This window comes from Marmota monax, unplaced genomic scaffold (assembly GCF_021218885.2).
Source record: "Marmota monax isolate L192 unplaced genomic scaffold, Marmota_monax_Labrador192_F-V1.1 WCK01_AAM20220418_F8-fsc00180, whole genome shotgun sequence".
In the NCBI taxonomy this organism is placed as follows: Eukaryota; Metazoa; Chordata; class Mammalia; order Rodentia; family Sciuridae; genus Marmota; species Marmota monax.
In genome coordinates this window covers 2,287,215-2,312,013 of record NW_026693881.1, presented here as the reverse complement: position 1 = coordinate 2,312,013, position 24,799 = coordinate 2,287,215, and the positions used below count along the sequence as shown (strand labels likewise).

General features: G+C 42.1%; 1 protein-coding gene across 2 annotated transcripts in view; it reads left to right on the top strand.

Moving 5' to 3' along the window:
• The first annotated feature begins 1,132 nt into the window (after positions 1-1,132).
• Positions 1,133-24,799, top strand: part of Fancc (FA complementation group C) — a 187,682-nt gene continuing 164,015 nt past the window's right edge. The window contains exons 1-2 of one of the 2 annotated variants that reach the window (XM_058585144.1): positions 1,134-1,363; positions 14,426-14,688. The gene's annotated coding sequence lies outside the window, so the exon portion shown is untranslated. Of the gene's footprint in view, positions 1,364-14,425; positions 14,689-24,799 lie in introns of both variants that reach the window. The other variant, XM_046462729.2, reaches the window with a different exon arrangement.

Below are 24,799 nucleotides of genomic sequence, written 5' to 3'. Positions count from 1 at the left end.
GCTCCTGTTGCAGCTTCCTGAGTTGCTGGGATTACACGTGCACACCTCCTTGCCAGGTTCTTAATAGATTCTTCTCTTTTTGGGGTGAGGGAGCCAGTGCTGGGGACACAACACTACTTTATTACAGCCAAGGTGTTAGGATGAGAGCCATTCAAGTGTGTATGTCCCTACATCGGCTCTGCTTTGGACTCACACACATCGGAAAATGCTCGTATCAAAGAAGCACAGACCCCCTTTAAGGTGGGATTTAAACAGTTTATTCCACTACACAGTCGCAAATCTTGCCCATTTTGTCTCCATTCTTGGATAGGGTTCCTTCTGTGTCCCCTTGTAATTTCTGAAACGTTACTGCCACCATCCTACATGCTCATTTTATTACTTACAAGCTTTATGACCTTGGTCAATTACTTAATCTTTCATGGATTTATTCTTTGGCAAAATGAAAATTCCTTCATCATAAGAATAGTTGGAAGTGTTTAAATAAATAAGACCTATTTTTATTACATGCATGATTGCCTTGTAAGCTTTTCTTTTTTTTTTTTTAAGCACACGTGTAGTTTTAAGATGCAATATGAAACACTAATTTAAAAATTCTGAAAAGATTAATAAGACTAGACTTCTCAGGTTATTATATGTACAAATATATTTTACAATTTAAACACCGATGAAAAACGCTCAAGCATTACTAAATTCTGGAATAAAACGTAATCCAGCACAAGCTAAGACCACAGACATGAACGGAACTTTGTAGAAAATACTCTTTCCATTGATTTACACGGACCAGGTCTGGTGTGGCGCGCTTGTAGGGGGGGAGGGGAATCATTAACCGAAGAAAGGTGCCTTTTTGCTGCGGAGGACACAGCTAGGAAGTCTTACTCCAGACCCTATTTAGAAGTTTCGCTCCCTTGATAAAGTGTCCTAATTTCCATTTTACCTCCTTTGCACTGTGAACAGAATCTTAAAGCAATGGGGCAAATATCAGTGGGAAGCTGCGTGCACCCAGGACTCTCACCCTAGCCCTTCCACAACCCCCGGCAGCCCAACCCTGCACTCGCCGCGGGGCCACTTCCGCCCGGCCAGGCCACTTCCGCCAGGCCCTGAGCGCCCGCCCCGCCCCCAGACCCGCCAGTCTTTCCCGCGAGGCCGCGGGCGCACGGGGCGGCTTGCTAGCCCAGAGTGCACCGCGGGCACGTGTGCGCGCGCAGCTCCGCTGCTGAGGCCGCGGGAAAATTCCAAAAAAAGTCAAAACAAAACAAAAAGCCAAGACGAGGCCAAGCCAAGTTTTCAAGCCACAGAACCCGGGCGGTGGCTTCCTTTCCGCCACAGCCCAAACTGCTGAAGCAGCTCTGGCGAGGACCACCCGGTAAGAAAGAGGCCGCAGAATGGAGGGAAGGCAGCTGCTTCCCTCAGGGTCTGGCCGATGCGTCAGCTGGGGCAGGGGGTGAGGAGGAGGGGAAGGGAGGGAAGACTCGCGAGAGCGTCCGCCTCGCCCGCGCTCTGGGTGGGTGAGCGGGTTCCCGCCAGGCTCGGGGTGTGAGGAGGGCCGGGGAAGCGTTGCGGGGGCGGTGCCAGCCCGCGGAAGGGCAGGGCCGCGCTGGGGAGGATGGCGAAGCCAGGGGTGGAGCCGGAGGCGGGGCCTGGCCGGCGAGGGCGTGGTCTCGGGCGGTGAAGACGCAGGGGCGTGGCCGCTGGGGAGGGGCGTGGTCGCAGGCGGGGCGAACTGAGCGGTGGAGCCGCGGGGGGCGGGGGGGGGTCATGCGGCAGGGCTCCCCAGAGAGGCGGGAGGGGGAGCCGGTGTTTTGGAACTTTTTTGTTCATTGAATGCAGGGGCCTGGGTCCTCTTCAAAGGAGAGGAACAACGGTGTATTTCTTTGTCTCAGGTCCGTAGGGTCTGTGCAGAGGTCGCGTCCTAGCCTGTCGCCCTCCAGAGCTGGCCAGGTCCTCTAGCCCGCCGCGGCAGGGGCGGCCCCCTTGGAGGAAGGGGCGGGCTCTGGTGGGCGCTCGTCTGAAACTCCTACTTTGAATGCCAGGGCAAATCGCGTTCAAAGCTCTTCTGTGGTTTTTAGGGGTGTAGTTTGTTGGCTTGCTCTTTTTATCTTTTAGGTGGGTGCATGTACAGCTTGAACCTCGGTGATGCTGTTGTAGGGGCTAGGGCTCCGGATTGGGGGGAATTTGGAGTTTTGAAAACACTGTTAAATTGGAGACTAGAATCTTAAGGAAAGGGACCAAGGAATTTTCCAGCAAAGATCTGCATGTGCCTGCATCAAAGAAGCACAGACTATCAGATATGTGTTTTGCAAAGAATTTCTCTGTTTTGTTCTAATCTGAAACGGGTTGAAAGCTCCTGTGCTTCTGGTTTCCGACTAGCCTGTGCTCCATTGAACACATCTAAACTGTGATGTGATTGACTTGCCAGTTATCAGTGAGCAGAGCACTTTTAGGCCACCCAACTTAAGCTATTTATGATTGTCACTTACCTTTAGTGATAAATAGACCGCACAAAACTCTATCGCACAGCTTCCCTCAAGGGAAGGTTGTTACGGATGATAGAATTCATACCATGTGTGGTGATCATTCATTCATAAACGTAGATAGAAAACATGTTCACTGTGACTTTATCCATTAAACTGCATCAAAAAAGAATTTGTTTTCCTGCTTATATCAAAGGGCTGTTTCACCTCTCCTCCTAGAGTAAAAGTTGTACCCTACTTAATTAGAATTGTACTTTGGTATAAAAGTATTAATTGTACTTTTATATATTTTGTATATTATACCTAGCAATTAATTTTTTTTTCATTTTGTCATGTTCCTCTTCATTACTTTAAAAATTATTACAGCCTTAAAAAGGAAGATTTCTCATATATATATGAAATATATATATATATATATATATATATATATATATATTTTTTTTTTTTTTTTTTTTTTCCTGTCCTTCAAAAAAAAAAAACACATTGACTTAATTGTTTGGCTGGATGTGGAAGATATGTTGTGGCATGTGTATAAAACTGTGCATGAGCATTTTAAAATAAATGGTATTTTAAACCAGTTCCACATTTCAGCAAGTAGTTCCAGTAACAATTATACAAATTTTGTATTTATGAAAACCAGCTACAGAAGGAGGCCAGCCTGGCCAGTAGACAGTTGGACTGATTGTCTAGGCCACAGAGAGACCCAGAGGAATCTCACTTGAGCTCTAGTTCCAAGCGGAGAGTGGTAGAGCCTCAGGGTAAAGTTCAGTATGAAATGACTTTAAAATTTTATTTTAACCTAATATATGCATATTCTCTGTTCTTGTTTATGGCTCCTGAATGACTGTTTAATATGAAAGAACACCTATAGGAGAGCTATGTTGAATTTTCAATGTTTCATTAAAAATGATCGTATCCAGAGGGATATATTATGGGTAGTGCTGCTGTGATGTGGACAGGTGTTTAGACATGTTTTTATTTACTTATTTTATAAATTTTTTTTTTTTTTTAGTTGTTGATAGACCTTTATTTATTTGTATGCAGTGCTGAGAATCTAACCCAGTGCCTCACATATACCAGGAAAGTGCGCTACTACTGAGCCACAGCCACAGCTCCTGTTTTTATTTTTCTTGGACAGATACATATGAGTGAAAGTGCTGGGTTGTAAAATAAGATTAACTTTTTAATAATCAAACTGTTTTCTATGTGGCTATATCATTTGCATTCTTACCAGCAATGTGTGAGGATTTTAACTTTGCCACATCTTTACCAATACTTATGTCTTTTTTATAATCATCATCATGGTGGGTTTGAAGTAGTATCTCATTGTTTTTATTTTGAATTTCCCTACTAGCTAATGATGTTGAACACATTTGCATTTGCTTATTAGCTCTTCTGTGTCTTTTTAAACACGTCTTTTTGAATATTTTCTCCATTTTTTTAATTGGGTTCTTGGTTTTATTACTGTAGGAGGTCATAAACATTCGTGTTAGGGATACGAGTCCACTATCAGATATGTGTTTTGCAAAGAATTTCTCTCTGTTACTTGTCCTCATTTTCATCATGTTAAAAAAAGTTTTTAAATTTGAGAAGTGCAATTCATCATTTTTTCTTTTTTTGAATTACAGTTTTAAGGCTGTTATCAAATTTCACTTAAGTTTCATGTATGCCCTGAGGAATGGATTCAAATTCATCTTTTTGCATGTGGATATGCAGTTGTCCCAACACTGTTGGAAAAAAAACCTGTCTTTTCTCCATGTAATTTGCCTTGGCACCATGGTCAAAAATCGGTTGACCATAGCTGGGTGTGGTGGCACAGTTTATTATTGAGTTTCTTTGGAGGCTGAGGCAGGAGGATCTCAGCTTCAAAGCCCACATGGGTATCTTAGCTAGACTCTGTTGCAAAACAATAGGAAATGGGCTGGGGTTGTACCTCAGTAATAGAGCACTTGCTTAGCATGCAAGGATCCCTGGGTTCAATTACCTGTACTGCCAAAAGGAAAAAAAAAAATCAATTGGCCATAAGTGTAAGGTTATTTTAGCCTCTCATTTCTGTTTCAGTGATCTGTATGCTTGCTCTTATATTACCACCAGGCTGTCTTCATATGGTAGCTTTTAGTACATTTGAAGTTGGGAAGTTTAAGTCTTCTAATGTGTTTCTCGGTTTTCCAAATCATTTAGGCTATTCTGGGTTACTTAGACATATAAATTTTAGGATTAACTTGTGATTTTTCTCCAGAACAACCCTGCTGTGATGGATTTTGATTGGAGCTCTGTTGAATCTATTGATCTGTTTGGGGGTGAGATTGCCATTTTACCAGGATCATGTAAACTTTTCATTCATTTAGATCTTTTAATTTCTCTCAGCAATATTTAGTAATTTTTAGTTTAAATTTCTTTTGTTAAATTTATCTTGAAGTTTTTGTTTTTGATGCTATTGTGAATATGATCTAAAAATTTTTCATTGTTGGATTGATTGTTGCCAGCAGTATATAAAAATGTAATGGATTTTTGTTGAACATGTATCTTGCAACCTTGCTAACCTTGATTATTGATTTCAGCAGGGTTTTATTTTCCTTCTTTTTTTGGTGAATCCTATAGAATTTTCTGTTTGTTGAGATGACCAGTGATTTTGTTCTTTTCTTCTATTAATATGATTTATTACATCATAACTGATATACCAGTGTTATATCATAGAATCCTTATAGAATCCTTTTTTAATATATATTATATATATTATAACATATATGTTTTATATATATATATATATATATATATATATATATATATATATATATATATATATTACTGGGTTTGGTTTAGAAATATTTTGTTGAGGATTTTTTGGTTTATTTATTTTTTTTAAGAGAGAAAGAGAGGAGAGAGAGAGAGAGAGTTTTTTAATATTTATTTTTTAGTTTTCGGTGGACACAACATCCTTATTTTATTTGTATGTGGTGCTGAGGATCGAACCCAGCGCCCCGAGCATGCCAGGCAGCGCGCTGCTGCTTGAGCCACAGCCGCAGCCCACCCGTTTATGTTCTTGAGGAGTATCGCCCAGTAGTAGTTTTCGGGCTCTGACATTTGGTATTTACGGAGTCTTAGGACGCCCTTGGGAAAAGCTTCCCTCCTAGAACGAGCTGGGAAGTGCCTGAGTTTGCCAAGCATTGGTAGTATTTCTTTAAATATCTGATTGAATTCGCCCGTGAAGTCCTCTGTACCCAGATTTCTTTTGGTGGGAATTGGGGATCAACCAGCTGGAGGTCTGCGCCCCAGCGCGGCTGCAGTGGGCAGGTGCACCTGCCAGCGCCTGCTTCCGGGCACGCGCCGTGCCGCGCCATCTCGCGGGCTTGTGCCCTGCTCTGGGTCCCTGGCTTGTGCCCGTGGAATGTGCCGGTGTCACGTGTCCGGCGCCGGGTGTGGGGTTTGCGTGCTTTTGCAGTGCAGGCTGGTGCATGCTTCGGAGCTCAGGCTCCTTAGTGTCCTGCGGTCATCAGAACCCCGCGGCCAGCGGCCAAGGCCAGCAGTTGACTCCAGGGTTCCCGTTAAGTGATTTAATAACAGCATTCCTCTGTGGGACAGCTTTCCACGAATAGCTTTTCCTGGCAAATTACAGAAGGCGGTCTTCCTGCATATGCACTGGGCATATAGCTTGAGCAAAGTTACCAGAGCGCGTTTTAGCTTATTTGATGAGTGTTTCTAATTCTGACCATTAGATTTCTTAGTCATTACTTAAAAAGTTGACATAGTTAATCAAAGTTTTGCTTGATGATAAGTATCTCAATCTATAGGTATTTTTTGTAACTATTCAGCAAGTTTTAAGAATAATACAAAAATAAAAATATTTTATATGAAATACATAACTGATTTTTTAAAAAATTGAGTAGTTATAAGTTAAGAAAGAAATAAAGTATCTTGAATTTTGGTAGTGACATTCCTTTGGAGGAATTAAGAGCTGGGAATATATTTCACTATAACATTTTCTGGTATCTTTATTTAGTTCTACAAGGTATACTTAAAATTGTACTAAGTAATTTTGGTTTTAAAAGAATTTAAGTGTCATTTGATGTAAAAGTAATTTGAATTTTGGAGAATTGTCTGTTTTTGAGACAGAATGGTGAAAACAGGACATCTTAAAAAATATTCTTGCGCTGAATCAGAACCGTCTTTGGTTACATCATATCCTGGCTGCAGTGGCTATAGCTGAAGGGTTACACATTAGTTAATTTTGAAACTGTATATTGAGGTGTTATTGATGTACACTGAGTGGCACCTGTGTCAGAAGCCTCAGATTGTGCCCTGTAAATATCAATACACCATGAACCCATCGCCACCGACCCACAGATTTCCTCGGGTTCTTTTCCCATCTTCCTTCTTATTCCCCTCTCCCAGCCACATCCCTGATGATTGCTAATTTGCTTCCCATCACTATACATTAATTTGGACTTTCTAGAATTTTATACAAAAGGAATCATACATTATGTACTCTTTTTTTGGCCCATCTTCTTTCAGTTATCATAACTGTTTTGAGAATTGTCCATTGTATTAGTAGTTCATTTCTTTTTTATTGCTGAGTAGTATTCCATTGTTTCAATATTTCTTTACCTTTTTATGGAATTTTGGGTAGTTTCCAGTATTTCTCTATACAAATAAATCTTCTATGAATGTTTATGCACAAGTTGTATGGACATATGCCTTCATTTCTCATGGGTAAAAATGTAGGAGTACAGGGTAGGTATAGGTTTGACTTTTTACGAAACTTCTAGACTATTTACCAAAGTATTTAAAATTTTAAATTCCTGGTATGCATGAGGATTTCTGATTTTCTCTCCAATATTGGCACAGTTATTTGATCAACCAGTTAATCAGTCTGTTTATTTGATACATAAAATTGTACATATTTATGGGGTGCCTCATGATATTTTGATGCATGTATACTTTACGTAGTGTTCCAGTCAGGGCAGACATGCATATTTCCTGAAACATCTGTCCTTTCTTCATGAGAAAACTTTCAAAATCCTTTCTTCTAGCTTTTTAGAATATACAGTATACTGTTGTTATCTGTGGTCATTATACTGTGAAATGGAATGCAGAACTTATTTTTCCTATTTAACCATAACTTAATACCTGCTGATCACCCTTTCCTCATCAGCTGTCCCCTGCTCTTCACTGCTGGTAGCCATCCTTCCACTCTCAACTTCTGTGAGGTCACGCTGTTAGATTCCACAGGAGTGAGATCATGGGTGTTTGTTTTTCTTGTGCTGGCTGATTTCCCTTACATAATGACTTCCAGTTCTGTCCATGTTGTCTCAAATGATAGGATTTCATTCTTTTTATGTCTGACTAGTACTCCATTGTGCATTATGTACCACATTTTGTTTATCCATTCATCAGTTGATGGACACTTAGGTCGCTTCCATTTCTTGGCTATAGTGCTGCAGTAAATTTTATGGGAATGCAGATGTCTCTAGGAGACTGATTTCATTTCCTTTGGATATACATCCAATAGTGGGTTGAATATGGTAGAAGTTCTATTTTTTAATTTTTTTAAGGAACACCTATGCTGTTTTCCATAATGACTGTAGCAATATAAATACCCACCAACAGTATATAAGGGTTCCAAGAAGTTGTTATTGCTTATCTTTTTTAAAAAAATGTTTTAGTTGCATAATGATACAATGCCTTTACTTATTTTTATGTGTGCTGAGGATTGAATCCAGTGCCTCACACATGCAAGGCAAGTGCTCTACCACTGAGCTACAACTCCATCCCCATCTCTTATCTTTTTGATAGTAGCCTTTCTTAACAGGAGTGAGGTGATATCTCACTGTGGTTTTGATTTGTATTTTCCTGATGATTAGTGATGGTTTATGAAATGCTCTCTGTGAAACCATCAAGGTAGAGCTGGTAAAGCAGATACCTTATCACCTTTGCAGATGTGTTTCATGTGACTTGTGCATAATGTTTTAAGGTTTTTTTGAGCCAGTTACTAACATTTAAACATTAAGAGATTTCACCCTAGAAACAATCTACATTTGCAGCTCTTTAAAAATAAAAAGTGGTCTGACAGCACTGCGGAGCTTCTTTTAAGAGCAGCAGCTGGCAGGAGCTGATTCCTGGCTGTCTTCTTTGGCTGTGTTTTCTCGTGGCCTTGAGCTCATCTGAATGCTTTATCCATGTGGACATTTGAATTTATGACCTTTGTCCAAAGTAATTTACTAACTTTTACATAATTTTGAAATGCATTTTGTTGTCAAATTAACACTTAGAAAAAAATGGATAGATTAGAACAAATTTATCTTACCTATTGGGAGAATTATTCTCTCTGGTGAGTTAAAAATTTCTTATCTATAGGAGAATTATTTGTTCTGAAAACTAATATGTATTCTTTAGAAATCAGACCTTTTTGTTTTATGGATTCTTAAAAATGCATTGGTTTGGTTTGGGTTTGTAGCTCAGCAGTGGAGTGCTTGCCTAGCATGTATGAGGCACTGGGTTTGATCCTCAGCACCTCATAAAAATAAATAAATCAAATAAAGGTATTGTGTCCTCTACGCTAAAAATAAAAATAAAAAAAATCATTGGTTTTATGAGCAGGCTCCCCCCACCCGTCACACACACACACACTTTCTTTGATTTCTTGGTTCAGTTCTAGCATTAGTCATATGCCATATTAGTACTTTGTACTTTTCAGATTATTTTCATTTAGATTTTATGTGAGTTTCACAATAACCATATGTACTAAGGTAAGATAGGCACTTTTAAAAAAAGAAAATAGAGTTTGTGGGCGCTGCTTAGTGGTAGAGTACCTAGCATGAGTGAGGCCCCGAGTTCATTCCAGTGCGCACATGCATACACACACAGAGAGAAAGAAAGGGAGGGAGGGAGGGAGGGAAGAAAAGAGGGAAGGAAAGAAAAGAAAAGTAAAGTAAAGAAAGAAAACTTGAGTGGGATCTCTTCAAAAAACATTAATTTGACTCAGAATTAGGGAGTTCCCAAGAGATTGCCCAAATGGAACTTCTGAGGAACTTCATTGGTTTCTCACGTTTTCACATCCCTTTAAATGTCTTAATTCTTGTTGCATGATTACCTTTTCAGCAATCAAAAGAGCTGAGCAATTCTGGTTACCCAGACTTCAATAGATTGTAGCTGAAGACATTCATCTTCAATAATGACTTCTCTTTGAAATGTTTACAGAGAAGGAAACTGAGGTTAGTGGCAAGGCTGTTGACTATGACCCAGGGGAGCTGCTTCCTGTTTGCTTCTCTTTTTGTGGCACCAGTAGGCCCATGTCTGAGGGTGGCCAGAGCTTCCTCTGGAAGCATCTCAAGCAAACCTGTGACAGGCTTTTTGTTGCACCTTTCTACTGTGTAAATAGAGACATTGGAAGGATTTGAGTACTGCCTAACCAGTTTCTGATTGGTAACATGCCCTGAGATCCTCAGTAAATGCCAGAAAACAAATTAGATCCACGGTGTATTTGATATGCATATCGTTTTCCCAAACAAAATTTGAATTCCACAAACTCAAGTTGAGTCATTTTCTGGATGCTTGTGTATGAATGGAAGCCTTTGTCCTGCCCTTCTGTAACCAATACCATCATCTTCTGAAAGCCCTGATGCATTGGCTGTATACTGTTGATCCAAAACAGAACTTTATTCTGACTAAACTTGTAGCTATAGAAATACTGAACTCATATACCCATTGACCAGTACAGCATGTTCATGCCAACCAGATCTAAGCCTGTCCAGGGTGCCATGCTGTGAAGACCACTCACAGCTGTAAGCATGGGTGCAGCTGTTACAAATCTAGCAAAACCTCAGATTAAACAATTTCACATGACCAACGATGATACCGCAGACCCATTTTTCATAATATAAACACTCTGGGACATGCCTTTGAAATGAGTGAGAATGTCATTAATATTAATGCCCCTGAATTCAAGGTTGAGAAGTCATTTCTTTTTGAGCTGTGTTTTTTACTCCTAAGTTTGGAATAAAATATGGTTTTAGCCTGAAGTACGGCATGTTTATTCACAACCTGAAAAAAATTTGATCCTGTTGCTTTTGAATTGAAGGAATGCAAAAATACAGCTTAAATACTTTATTCTTTGTGGTCATTTAACTTAAATGAATTTTAGAACTAAATTTGGCAAAAATTAGCTGTTAATGAAATCCAATTGCATTGGTTTATGAAAAAAATAAAAGGACACTGCCCAGCCCAGTGGTACACACCTGTCGGGACGCTGAGGTAGGAGGATGGTGAGTTCAAAGCCAGCCTCAGCCAAAGTGAGGCACTAGGCAACTCAGTGAGACCCTATCTCTAAATAAAATACAAAATGGGGCTGGGGTGTGGCTCAATGGTTGAGTGCCCCTGCGTTCAATCCCTGGTACCCCCCAAAAAATAAATAAATAAAAAACTGAAAACAATTGCTAGTCAAGGGTTATACTACTAGTAGGACATTTTAGAATTCTATGTTTCAGGAAGGAATTTTATTCTGAATGATTTTGAACATGTTTCTTGCCATCTTGTCTTTCAACTAGATTCCAGCCCTTCAAAGCCACTGGAATTTATTTTGCTTCTTAGTCTCTGCTGATGGGACTGCTAGTGAGATATCAGCTTGGCCATGTAGACTTTTCCAGAGTTACTTTCTGTGCCCTGATTTCCTGTGAATTCTCGTATGAGTTTTTCCATGTTGCGTTTACAGGGTCCCCTGGAAGCTCCTGAGCTGGGCTTTGCACAGTTCCCTGTGTCTATGGGGAGGTGTTGTTTTTCAGCACTCACTGGGGACTGCATTTTAGAGTCCCCTTTGCCTCTACTGCTCTCCTGGTGGGACTTCTGGGGAAGCCTGAGTTGGTAACAGAGCAGTTAAATGACTGTGGAACTGCCCTTCACACTGTGTCAGAGAGACGCAGCATTTGTCAAAAGAAGACAGTAGAACCTCATTTAAACTTGTTCCTTAAGTTGCTTAAATGTGTTTCTGATCAGGAGACTTATAACCTAAAGCTGGACTTGTGAAAGCAGAACATAGTTAATACGGTATTATTTTATTTGGAGGACTTTGTTTTTCTTTTTCATACACACTGCTAAATATTTTATTTCAAAACAGATTTATTGAGCTTTAATTCATGTATCACACAATTCACCCATTTAAAATGTAGAATCCAGGAATTCTTAGTATGTTCACAGAATTGTGCAACCCTCACCACCATCAAGTTTAGAGCATTTTATCCCATAGGAAAGACATTCCATTGCAGTGGTCCCTCCCATTTCTTCTGTCCACATCCACACCTCCCCTCTTCTCTTCCTCACTCCCTGGCCACAGTCACCTGCTTTCTGTTGTATTCACAGGAACTTGGGATATTTTAATCAACACCTGCTGGGCATGCTGGTGCACACCTGTAATCCCGGCTCCTCAGGAGGCTGAGGTAGAAGGGTTGCAAGTTTGAGGCCAGCCTGGGCAACTAACTTGGTGAGACCCTGTCTCAATAAAATGAGGGCTGGGGATGTAGCTCTGCGGCAGAGCACCTGCCTTGTGTGTGCAGGGCCATGGGTTTGTTCCCCATTACCTCAAAAACTAGAGTAAAGCACAGTGACCATGCTGTTGCTGTCCCCTTTCGCTCCTATTTTCTGCCCCCCCCCCATTTAAGAGATTATGGAATTGTTTTTTAACTCTTTGCACTTATTTTAAATTCCATATCTTGAGGAAATCTGGACAGGTGCAAGCAGCCCCTTTCTTCCCTATTGAAAGCTCGTCTCTGCAGCTGCCGTGGGGTGTGCTGCCTTCTGCCCTCTGCCCTCTCACTAGCCGTTCACTGTGCCCTCTTTCTGGACTTTCACTGTTCACTGTGCCCTCTTTCTGGACTTTCACTTTCCTCTTAGTGGAACACATCCTCTAATTTCTCCTTAAAACAGGAAGTGTGAGAGGTGAGTTATTTCTGGCCCCTGTCTATTGAATGTGTCATTATTCTTGTCATATTTGATTGATAGGTGGTACAGAATCCCAGCTTGGAAATCGTTTTCCTTCAGAATTGGGAGGGCGATGTTCCCTTTCCTCCTACTTTCCTGAGTCTCTCCAATTTCATGATAATTTGCCTTGTGTCGATGTCTTTCCATCCATTATACTGGGAACTTGGACAGTACCTCCAACCTAGAAACTCGTTTTTAGTTCTAAGAAAACGTTTGTTGATTGCATCTTGCCTCTCTTCTCTTGGGCAGCCTGTATTTGGAACTCTGCCTTTAGGATTGATCCTCTAATTTTCTTATTTTCTATCGTCTTTATTTATGCTGTACTTTTTAAGACATATCTCGGCTTTAAATTTCTTCCCTTTTATTGAGTTTTCATTTCTATAATTATATTTTTAATTTTGAGATCATTTCTCTAAATGTTCCTTTTGCTGCTATTTCCTCCTTGTCTCATGAATATGGGTTCTCTCCTCTCCACTGTAAAGATATTTATGTTAGATTTTCTTTTTAAAGCCCCCCCCCATGACTTCCCTATTGATTTTCTGCATATTTTTGTTTCCATCTTTCATGTTAGAGACTTTTTCAGGTGTCTGGTTAGCTGCTGTGAATGCGGACAGGAAACTAAAAGGTGATTGACAGCTTCGAATGCTGACCAATGGCACTTCCTGACTTTTAGATTCCCTTGCAGGTGATTGGCTGGACTGAGTTAGAGAATCCCCTTGTGTCTGTGTCTTTAGATCTTCACTTGCAGGCTCCTTAGACTTGCTTATCATCTGTAACTCAGGTGACCAATGTCCCAGGGCCTGAGTGAGATAGAAGCTTGGGATGGGGAGGGGTGTCTCGGCATTCAGTATTCTAGTTTACATGTTATTTTTTGTGTTTCTAAATGTCTTCATTTCCTGAACTTTGCAGGGTCTGGTGATATAAAATGGGTCAGTTTTATCAGTGTTCCCCTCAGATTTGTTTTTTCTGTTGTATTCAGTTACTATCCACTTTCTAATTTACAAATTCTATAGCTGTTTTCTCTTTTTCTGTTCCTATACTTGTGAATTTATGCCTTAAAAATTAAAATTAGATTCTTTTATTATTGTTAAAAGTAAGAAGGAGTGAAAAACGTCAGTTTGATTTGTCATCTTTATAGGGAAATTCCTGTGTAAAAACATCTTTCCCTCCTCTTTCTTCCTTTTGTGATTTAATTTTTAAGGTTAAATTTTTTCATCCATCAAAATTTTCCCCTGCTGGTTGACTGGTTATTCTAAACTATATTTTGGAAAAATTTAATTCTTATATAACTCACAAAATGAGATTGCTCTTGGTGATATTCCTCACTGCAGCTAGGCTACCCCCTGGTGTTCCATTCTGTTTTGCTGCAGGTCTGATAGATGGATGATGATATAATTCATTGAGTCGATGTTTATTGAATGACTGCTCTGTCAATAGCATGGCACAGAATTCTACTGTAATACCAAACTACTGAAGAGGGTCAGGATAGGCTGGAACACCAAGAAGAACTGCAGAGAAATGCATTCAAGTAGTCTTCTGTAAGTTTGGATTGCTGTGACAATAGTAGCTATGGACAGCTCAGCTGAGTTATAAAGCAAACACATCTAGACGATTTTTTTTTTTAACAAAATGTCTAGAAGAGCAATCAATGACTTAAATAGGATGTACTTATTTTGGGGGAGGCTTGGGAGTAAAGTTCTAGGGTTTGGGATGAATGAGGAGGCTAAAATTGAAAACAGTCATGGATCACAAGTGGAAAATATAGTTCTGGAGTGTTCTAGGGAAAATGGGGTGGAAGGGGTGGCAGACAGAAACTCATGGACTGCCCTTTTAAGGGTGTTTGTAGAGGAGCAACCTGTTAGATGAGATGAGGGGGTGTTCTACAGTTCCTACTCTTGCAGGAAGGTCAAATAAAATGAGACTAAGCATACAGGGGCTCGTGGGTACTCATTTACTTATTTTGTTTGTTTCCTTTTTTAAATTAGAAAACTCTTTTATTGAAGAAGAAGAAGAAGCAGAAGCAGCAGCAGCAGAAGCAGCAACAGCAGCAGCAGCAGCAGCAGCAACAGCAGCAGCAGCAGAAGCAGCAGCAGCAGCAGCAGCAGCAACAGCAGCTGCTCCTGGGCTGAGGATGTGGCTCAGTGGTCGAGTGTTTGCCTAGCATGCCTGAGGCCCTGGCTCAGTCCTCAGCACCACACCCAAAAGAGAAAAGCTTCTCCCTGACTCCAGCTGTGGAAGCGTTGAGGTGGTGAGTTGATGCCATCTCCGCCTGTGCTGGTGTGCTGATGGTAGGAAGGAGACTGGAGAAGGGCAGGGCGACAGAGTCGTGGTTAGAGTGGAACCTGGTGAGCTTGAACTATGGGAATATGGAGTTCTTTTTACTAGAGGTAGATGTTCGGGAACGTGAGTCAAGTAAGTGGGTTGATGAATGTGTTGGAGTCCTCAAGACCACCCCCGACTAGGACTCGCAGGACCCGCACAGAGCTGTCCTCGTGATAACGTGTGTTTTTTTTTTTTTAAAAAAAAACAGAGAAAGGGTATAAAGAAAAATAAGCAAAGGGAAAAGGTAGAGAGGGTGAACTAGAGGGAACCAGCAACCCTCCCTGCCAGAGCCACATGGGACACACTCATTCTTCCATAATGAGCTGTGACAACGGGTGTGAAATGATGTCTACCCGGGAATCCCACTGGAGATGGGGATTATTTGGAGTTCGGTCACATATGCATCCTCTGCCTAGCAAGTACCAAATTCTAGACTCTAGAAGGAAAGCAGATGCTTGGCACAAGTCACAGTGTACAGATAGTTTAGGAACAGTGACTCCCTCTTAGCAGGTGTGGTGGTGGGAGCTCTCCCCATATGCCTGCGAGGGACAGCCTTGCCAACATACTGCCCCTGTCTCTGTCTATTGTTTGGTAATACTGAGAATTGAACTGAGGACTCACACATGCTACACAAGCCCTTCACCGCTGAGCTGAATCCCCAGTTCTTTAAAAATATATATATTTTGAGACAGGATCTTACTAAGTTGCCCAAGCTGGCCTTGAATTTGTGATCCTCCTGCCTCAGCCTCCTGAGAAACTGCTATTACAGGCAAGTGGGATTGCAGGCATGTGTCCCTACACCACATACCTGGCACAAGGAGTCCTGTCTGAGGAGAGTGCTCGCAGTCCTGCAAGTTACCTCTTCTCCACAGTCTGTTTAAAAAAATAAGAAGCAATTTTTGAGGATAAGAACCAAGTTATGATCTTGGTCAATTGCAGAGGGGTCACAGTCAGGGTAAAAGTCCGATTGAGATGTACAGACAGAAAGCCGAGCCTCTAGGAGGGTGTGAAGGCGAGAAATGCAGTGCGTGGAGAGTTGGGACTCAGGCTGAGGAAGTTGATGAGCAGCAGGGAGACCTTGCTGTGAGCTGGCGGTGCCCTTCCCCAGGTTGTCATTGTTGAAGCTCTAATCCCTAGGACAACTGTGTTTGGAGATAAGGCCTTTTGGGGACTACTTAAATTAGATAAGGAGGGGTCCTAATCTGATAGGCTTGGTGGCTTTATTAGAACAGGTAGATTTGTCTGTCTGTCACACAAACTTGAGCATAAAGAAGAAGTCATGTGAAGACAGGGAAATGGTGGCCACCTACAAGCCAGGAGTAGGTTTCTCAGGAATCAAATCAGCCTCCAAAACCATGGAGGCTTGACTTCCAGCCTCCAGAACCATGAGAAAGTGGTGTCTCGCTGTGACAGCCCAAGCTGACAAGACAAGCTGGGTCAGACCAAGACCTCAGCTTTGTGAGGCACACTGTGTGCAGAGTAAGGAGGGTTATCAAGTTGCTAGTTTTTAAAATTTTAGTTTTTTTCTCTTTTTGAGTGTTTGCTTTGTAAGCTTAGTTAACCACCTTGTGAATTAGCAAAAGTTATTAACCTGCACTTCTGTGCCATTGTGAATAGCCACATTTGACTATTGAACTGTAAATTAATAAAGGTAAGTAAAAAATTTGTTGTCTTAGTTGTGCAAGCCACACTGTGTGTTCAGAAGCCACTTGTGGTTGGTGCCTGCTGTATTGGATGCAGCAGATCTCAGAACCTCCCCGTCTCTGCAGGAAGTCCAGGCACACACCCCTCTTTCAGATCATTGCCTCGTACTCTCCCTGTATTTCCTTCCTGACTCAATGGTTCTGACTTTTCTAGGTTCAGGGCGTACTTAGGAATGCTAACATTTGTGACTGTACCCTCAAGGGTCTTAAAACACTAGCATCAGAAGGTGAACCACAGTGCGTCAGCCTGGCTGACATGTGTCCTGTCAGGCTGCGTCTGGAACTGCAGTCACCGTTCCCTTCACCTGGCGATGCTTCTGCCCCTCCTGGGCTCTGTGATGTGGTCATAGGCACAGAAGTTCAGCAGGCACGTTCCACTCTCCGAGCTCCCCTGGACCGTTGCTCCCTCTGGGCTCGGGGGCTGGCTCGGTGCTCTGAGGCAGCCTTAGCATGGGCTGCTCTGGATCCCTAGGCTGGGGAGGTCAGTGAAGGTGGCAAGCTTTCTGGCCTTATTGGGAGTTGACTGCACCATGAGGGAAAAAGAGGTATGACACTGGTCAGAAGGGTCCCTGTTAGCCCTGGGACCCACCTGGGTAGGAGTTGTCCTGAGACAGAGCAACTGAGCAACCCTTTTTTTTTTTTTTTTTTTTAAATGAAAGGTCTTTCAGCTTCCACACCAGACATGATACACTTTTAAAATATATATACATATATATATATATATATATATATATATATATATATATATGTATATATATATATATATATTAGTTTTAGGTGGACACAATAGCTGTATTTTTTATTTTTATGTGGAGCTGAGGATCGCACCCAGTGCCTCATGCACGCTAGGTGAGCGCTCTACCACTGAGCCACACTCCAGCCCCTCAGAACAACCCTTTGAAGTAGGTTTTGTTCCACATCTGAAAACAGTGAAGTTGACCTTCGGAAATTTTGCCTGGGGTCTCAGAACCAGCGAATGGCAGTGCTGGGTTCAGACCTTCCTGTTGACCTTCCAAACTTGTGCTCTTCCCATCACAGTGCAGCAGGCTTTTGCCACTGTCCCTTCTGCTTACCAGGAGCAGCTTCCCCTTTTAGTGCTCTGCACTAAAAGGATTGTTTTAAAATTTGTTGAATGAAATACATTAAATTTAAGGTAAAGGCTCAATGACTTGGAAGGAGATCTTTGTTTTCCTTTTGTTTTAAAGGATTTTTATTATTTAAGTGAAGGCCACTCTCGAGACGAGCACTTTTGATAGAAGCATTTAGACTTCCTGTCTTATACAAATAATTGGCTGTGCAAATGTTCCACGTATGTGTCAGCAGCTTCCTTACGGGGTGCGGACTGCGTGACGAGCACCTTTCCCGGTGAGCTGGAGCCTTCCTCGTGCGCTGGCTGCTCCGTTGCCCGTTGCTCGTTGCTTGAACAGTGTGCTTGTGATGGTTATGGTCATGCTCACTTTCACTACTGTCCATCATTTTGGCCTTTAGGTCTGCATTTTCTTTGGGTGGTCTTGCTGAGAAGTAATTGTACGAGGAGAACAAAGTTTTAAATTTGGTGGCACTCAGCACCAGCAACCCGAGCTGTGCCTGCACTGTGGTGCGCATCTATAGTTCTCTCCCTCTTGTTAATTTTAGCCTCAAAACCAGACTTGTTTTGTGCCATCCTGTGGTGCTGAGGATTGAACCCAGTACCTCACACATTCTTTGTCCCAGCTTTCTCTTCAGCCCCTGTCCCTGATGTGTCCCTTGGCAGAGCATGGAGATGATGGTAGTCTTTGAATCCTGATTGGGGACAAAAATACTTGGTGTAACAAGCATTGGGGGGTACAGGGTGACCACATGGCCCTGGATTGTCCATCGTTCTGGAAGCTCTGGTTAGGGATCAATGTGAAGAGATTAAATTTATTTCCCACAGACTTCTCTTGCTTGGTTATCATCTGACATTATTCCTTTATTATTATATATTTCATTCCTCCTTATTATTTTTGGCTGAAGATTCTCTTGTTAGTCATTTTACTTTGATCGTTCTTTCTTATTTTCTCCTCCCTCAGAATTTTTCCATCTTGATCAGCCTTATCTTCATCAGATTTTCCTCCCACTTGGATCTAATGGTCTACTTCTTCAGTGGATGGGGATGGGGGACGAGTGAGGGTGGTGGGGTAATATGCCACTTGCTGGTTATTTCCCACGACACAAGATATTAAGGAACCTAATTCCCTTTTCATTCCTTGTGCTTGGACTCTATAGAGTTGGCTGGTTACCAGTATCGGGCTGTGTGTGCTGGGAGGTGACTAAACCAACCCCGTGGTGAGGCAGTGTGTTCCCGCACAAATATGTGAGCTGATGACAGATGACAGTGGACAGGCATCAGATGAGTTTTGAATATAAAGAGATGCACTGTTTTTTTAAAAAATATTTTTAGTTGTAGATGGACACAGTGCCTTCATTTTATTTATTTATTTTTATGTGGTGCTGAGGGTCGAAGCCAGTGCCTCACACATTCTAGACAAGCGCTCTACCACCAAGCTACAACCCCAGCTCTGAGGTGCACTATTCTTGTGATACTGTTAGTAATTTTTATTTGGAGAAATGCTAGCTATTGACTAAAGCATAGAACCTACTCTAGGCTAGGTTATGTTCCTAGGAGGCAATTAGAAATGGACAGCAATTTCAGTTTTGAAATTAGCTTTTTGCTAAAATGTGGTTTGAGTGTGGATGTTTTTGATACATAGAGCAACAGACTCACTGTTAAAGAAGCATTGTCCGGTGATACAGATGAACCACATAGAATCTCTTCATCTTTAGGGAAATCCTAGTTGAAACTGGAAAAAAAAATCTTCAGTTTTGTTATTGTTCATCACAAATTATAGGGATTTTGATATTGCTCAGTTAGAAGTTCTGTAGATTTTTGGAAACTACTTATTAATTGACCTCAGTTCTGCACATTTTTGTTGCTTTGCAAGAATACTCTTACGGTTCAAATAAAGTTAAAAACAGGATAATTGGTGTGTGCCTGTAAAGTCAGACTAAAACTGTATTTTTTGCCTGTCAACACTTGAATAAAAAAAAACTATTTTCAGAACAGGATGGCAATTTAGGATCTTGCTCAAAACCACATATACCATAGTATTTTTAAAACTTGGAACCAAATAGCGTAATTATTGTTCTTTATAGCATGTGAAACTACATCTGATGTTAGCGTGTGTCTTGCTGTCCTGATACGGGTTTTTGATGGCGTTAGTGGTGCGAGAGTGAGCCTTGTATTTCACTACTGTACTTTCTTGGCTGCCCAGTTGGTATCTTCTTTGAATCTACTAAATAAAGGAAAACTAGAGCAACAGTGGTTTTGCCAGTCCGGTTTTACTGGGTTTTATTTATTTTGGATGGCGGCTGGCTTTGTGAAGGCGGCAGGCTGACCCTGGAAGCCACTGCCAAGGGCAGGATGGTGGGGCGTTCCCCTCGTCCCCACCTCAGGTCTGCTGGTCTTGCTAGCTCTCCTGCTGTGGGACATGGCTGCCTTGAGATCACTGTAGTCATGAGTAGCCACCCGCCCTCCTCGGTTCCCCCAAGTGTCCACAGTTCAGCCACTCCCTCCGTGCCTCTCACATCCCCCTTGGCCTTGGCCTTGGCCTTGGCCTTGGCCTTGGCCTGGCCCTTTTCCTCATCCACTCTGGGCCATCTTTCCCTTTTCAGTGGCTTTCCCTACCTTTTCTCTGTTGGTGGTTTCCATGTTTGTCTTCACTCAGGGTCTGTTTGCTGAGCTTTGTATGCGTCCAACCCATTGCTTACTGGGGCTCTTCATTGGGGTTCTGTCATCCTTCTGAACAGTGTTCCTACTCCTGTGTCCTTTTTCAGTCCCTGATGGTGCTATGCATACAATTCTCTTGGCAGAAACCTGAGCTTCATCTTTCACTCCTCCCTACTTGTTTTTTTTTCTTTTTTTTTTTTTACCATGTTCAGTCTGTACACCAAATACTGTGCATTCTACCTTGTAAACGTCACTCACATCTAGGTACAGATGCTCCTTGGTTTACAGGGATTAGACCCATGTAAGCCCACTGCAGCGGTCCTAGCCAGGTATCGCAGTGCGGCAGAGCTGCCTGCCCTGGAGCATGGCCGTTGGCCCTGGTGGCAAGCCTGATGGCAGCCGTGGCCCTGCCTGCCTGGCCTCTTGAGGGCAGTGTACCATATATCACCAGCCTGGGACAGTACAGCTTCTACAGAATGCGCTTCACTCCTGCGCCACGGTAAGATGGAAAAATCCTGAATGAAGCCGTCACAAGCTGAGGCACATTTGCACTTATGTCATCTCATTCCGTGGGATGAGGCCTTCACCCCTGTGAGGTGGTCTTCCATCTTACATGGTGGGCCTTCCTGTCACTCCCAAACCATTTCCAGCACTGCTTCTTCATGATATTTTTTTTTTTGGGGGGGGTGGGGGATGGTGTACTGGGGATTGAGCTCAGGGGCACTCAGCCACTAAGCCACATCCCCAGCCCTATTCTGTATTTTATTTGGAGACAAGGTCTCACTGAGTCGCTTAGCACCTTGCTAAGTTGTTGAGGCTGGCTTGGAACTTGAGTTCCTCCTGCGTCAGCCTCCTGAGCCACTGGATTACAGGTGTACAACACTGTGCCTCGGTGTGCATGATATTTCTGAAAAATAAAAATCCATTTGCATTACTTTCATGCTAAAAATTCCTCAGTAGCTTCCCCTTGTTAGAGCAATGTCCAAAGTCCTTACCTACTCTTAGGATGGCCTTTTAAATCCATCTACTACTTGCCTGAGCAGGGTGGTAGCCTGAAGTCCCCCTGGCACTTTCTGTATTAAAAGATGCTTTCTGTCCTTGTGAGAAACAAGAAATTCTGAGACCTATTGTCCACAATAAACCTCACTTCTGTAGACCCCTTTTCAAAAAAGTACATCATACAGATGAGGGGGGGGGGGAGAAAGAGAGAGAGAGTGTGAGTGAGAGAGTTGTGTGTGTGTGTGTGTGTGTGTGTGAGAAATGCAATGGTTGGAAAATTCCTTTGAGAAATCTGTCTAATAGTTATGCTTGATGCTGCTTTAATGTTTTTACAAACTAGAGTAAGCCAGTCTATCCAACCTGACTTCAGCAGTCCAGGACATTAGATGTCATTGCTCATCAGAAGAGGTGCTGAGAGTCAGCATCTGTGCCTTGAAGAAATTGCCCTAATATGGCCCCAGAAATGGTCTGAAGGATGTGGGCATGTGCCTCTCCTTAAGAGAGCAGGACTTCTGAAGTCCTAGGGGTGGGGGTGGGGGCGGGGATGTCGGTGGTCTGGCTCCAGTAGAGGGATAAAGATGTAGAGATCAAAATACAGAAGCTCCAGTGGAGCAGCCTTCAGCTGGGCTTGGATGTGCTGAAATGCTCATCTTTTTTGAGAAGAGAATCACAGCAGGATTCTGGAGCAGTTGCCCTAGGTCCTTGTGATCTGCACTCTGAATGCCCTTGGGCCTTCCTGCCCCAGGCTCCTTCCTGGGGCTCCTCTGCCCACTCTGTGAGCCTCCACAGGTGGTCAGTCTTGGTCTGGGGCTTTTCTGTAGACCTTCCTTGACACCCCAAGTCTGGCCTCTGTGTTCTACCTCGTCACCCACGCTCCATGACACTTCTTGCTCTGCAGTTGTAATCTGTATTTTAAGTTCAGTGATTATGACTACTGTCACCATTTGAAATGAAAGAGATTTAGAGGTTTTTTTTTTTTTTTTTTTTTTTTGAGGACTGACTGGAGTCATGAGACATTAATCCACTTCTCCTTACTTGCCTTTGATTCTCATTAAGGTTTTGAGATATTTTAGATACAACATGTCATAAGGTGTCCTGGGGACAAGACCTGCCTGCCCTGGTCCAGTGGTGAGGATCTAGAGTGTGAGTGCCAGTGTTCCGTTGCATGGTTTTGTTTTGGTGTTTTCTCCAGCTGCAAAGCCCACCCAGTCTTGTGCCAGGGCACTACCGTGCTCACAGGGTGGCCGTGCTCATTGCTCATTGGGCTAACATCCTACATCCTACTTCCATTTTCTCCACTTTCTATCTTCACATTCCAAATTCCTATGCTTGAAATATTGTAAGCTACAAAAGATATGTAATTTCCTAATTTATGCTTTGCCCTGTTGCAGAATCCAAATAATGAATTATTCTTGCTTAAGCAAAAAAAAAAAAAAAAAAGGCAAATGAAGCTACATGGAGAGCAATAAAAAATTACAATTATTTTTAAGTCTAGTGAGTATCTTTACTTACCTTATGAAAGGTTGCTTTGTCGTCCCAAAGATGTGGTTCTGCCTCTTCCCTGTTTTCCAAGTGATGGACATATTTAGTGTATGCATTTGATGAATCTGGGGATCAGTGTATACCTGTGGCACCAGCACCACCCTCAGGGCCATACCCATGTCCATCAACCCCAAAGTGCCCTTCTGTCCTCTTTGTTGTTGTTGTCATTGTTTGTGTGTGATAAAAACACAAAGATCCCCCCTTTGGGTGTGGTCTTAGTGATCCTCCAGGGTTCACTATGATTAAAGGCCTGGTCCTCAGGGTGGTGATGTTAGCCTGTGTTGTGGAACCCTTGCGGGGCGGGGCCTAGGGGGGTCCCTGTTTCCTTGTGGGGGGGCTCTTGGAAGCTAGTGCTCCTGCGAACAGGTTAAAAGGTGAGTTGGGCCCACCCTCCTTCTCTCTTCCTTGCACCTTTTCCTTCCACCGCTGGGCTTGGCCGGGTGAGGCATTCAAGGGGCAGTCCTCATTTGCCCAGGCCACAGCCATTGGGTCTTTGAGCCACCAAAATGGTGAGCTAAACAAAACCCCTTTTTTCATTAGTAGCTTGTCTCAGTAACTTTGCTGCAGTAATGAAAGGCTGACTTATACAGGTCTCTTAACATAGTATAAATATACACTATGGCATTAGATGTGTTTTTGTTAACTGAGGTCTTATTTTTTTCTCAGAACTGAAACTTTGTACCATTTTACCACCACCTCTCCATTTTGCATTTCCCCCAGCTCCTGCAGCCAACTTTCTACTCTTTACTTCTATGAGTTAGACGATTTTAGATTCCACATAAAAGCACTATTTAGTGTTTGTCTTTCTGCATTTGGCTTGTTTAGTTAGCATAGGATCCTCATGGCCTGTCCATTTTATTGAACATGGCAGGGTTTCCTTTCTTTTTAAAGGCTGAACAATATTCTGTTGTGTGTGTATATGTATGTGTACATATATATCCACAAACTGGAAAACAGATAAAATGTGGAGATACACACAAACACACACACCACGTATATATCCATGCATCGGTTGAAGGTTACCAAATTTCCTTCCATGTCTTTCTTATCTATTGTGAATGATGCTGCGATGAACATGGAGATGTCGATATCTCTTCAAGGTCCTGATTTTAATTCTTTGGATATATACAAAAAAAAAAAAAAATGGGCTTGCTGGATCATATGGTAGTTCTGTTTTTAATTTTTTGAGGAACCTCCATACTTCCATGATGGCTGCATTACATTTTCACCAGCAGTGTACTAGGGTTCCCTTTTCTCCTCACCCAAACTTGTCCTTTGACTTTCTGATAGTTGCTAAGTTAAGGTTCTCATTGTGGTTTTGATTTGCATTTCTTTGCCAACTATTGATGTCTGGTGTCTTTTCAAATACCTCTTGGCCCTTTGTCTTCTTGGGAGAAATGTCAATGTAGGTCCTTAGCCCATTTTAAAAATAAAATTCTTTGTTTTTATTACTGGGTTGTATGAGTTCTTTGTATATTTTGAGAATTAACTCCTTAGGGCATATATAGTTTCCACGTATTTTCTCCCATTCAGTAGGTGCCTTTTTATTTTGTTGATTATTCCTTTGCTGTGCGGAAGCCTTTGTAGTTTGGTGTAAACCTGTGTGTATGTTTTTGCTATTGTTACTTGTCCTTTTGGAGTCATATCCAAAACAAGTCATTGCTCAGACCAATATCAAAAAGAAGCCTTTGCCTATGTTTTCTTCTGGGATTTTTATTATTTCAGGTCTACATTTAAATCTTTAATGCATTTTGAGTTGCTTTTTGAGTTGGTGAAAGATAAGAGTCCAGTTTATTCTTTTGCCTTTGGATATCCAGTTTTCCCAGCATCATTGAAGGAACTGTTCTTTCCCCATTGTGTGTTTGTGACAACCCCGTTGAAGATTGGTTGACCAAATGTGCACAAGGTTATTTCTGGGCTCTGGTCTATGTGTTTGTTTATATGCTAGTATCATACTCTTTTGATTACTATGTTTTGAAATTAGGTAGTTTGGTATCTGTAGCTTTTTTCCCCCCTTAATATTGCTTTGGTTATTGGGTATTTTT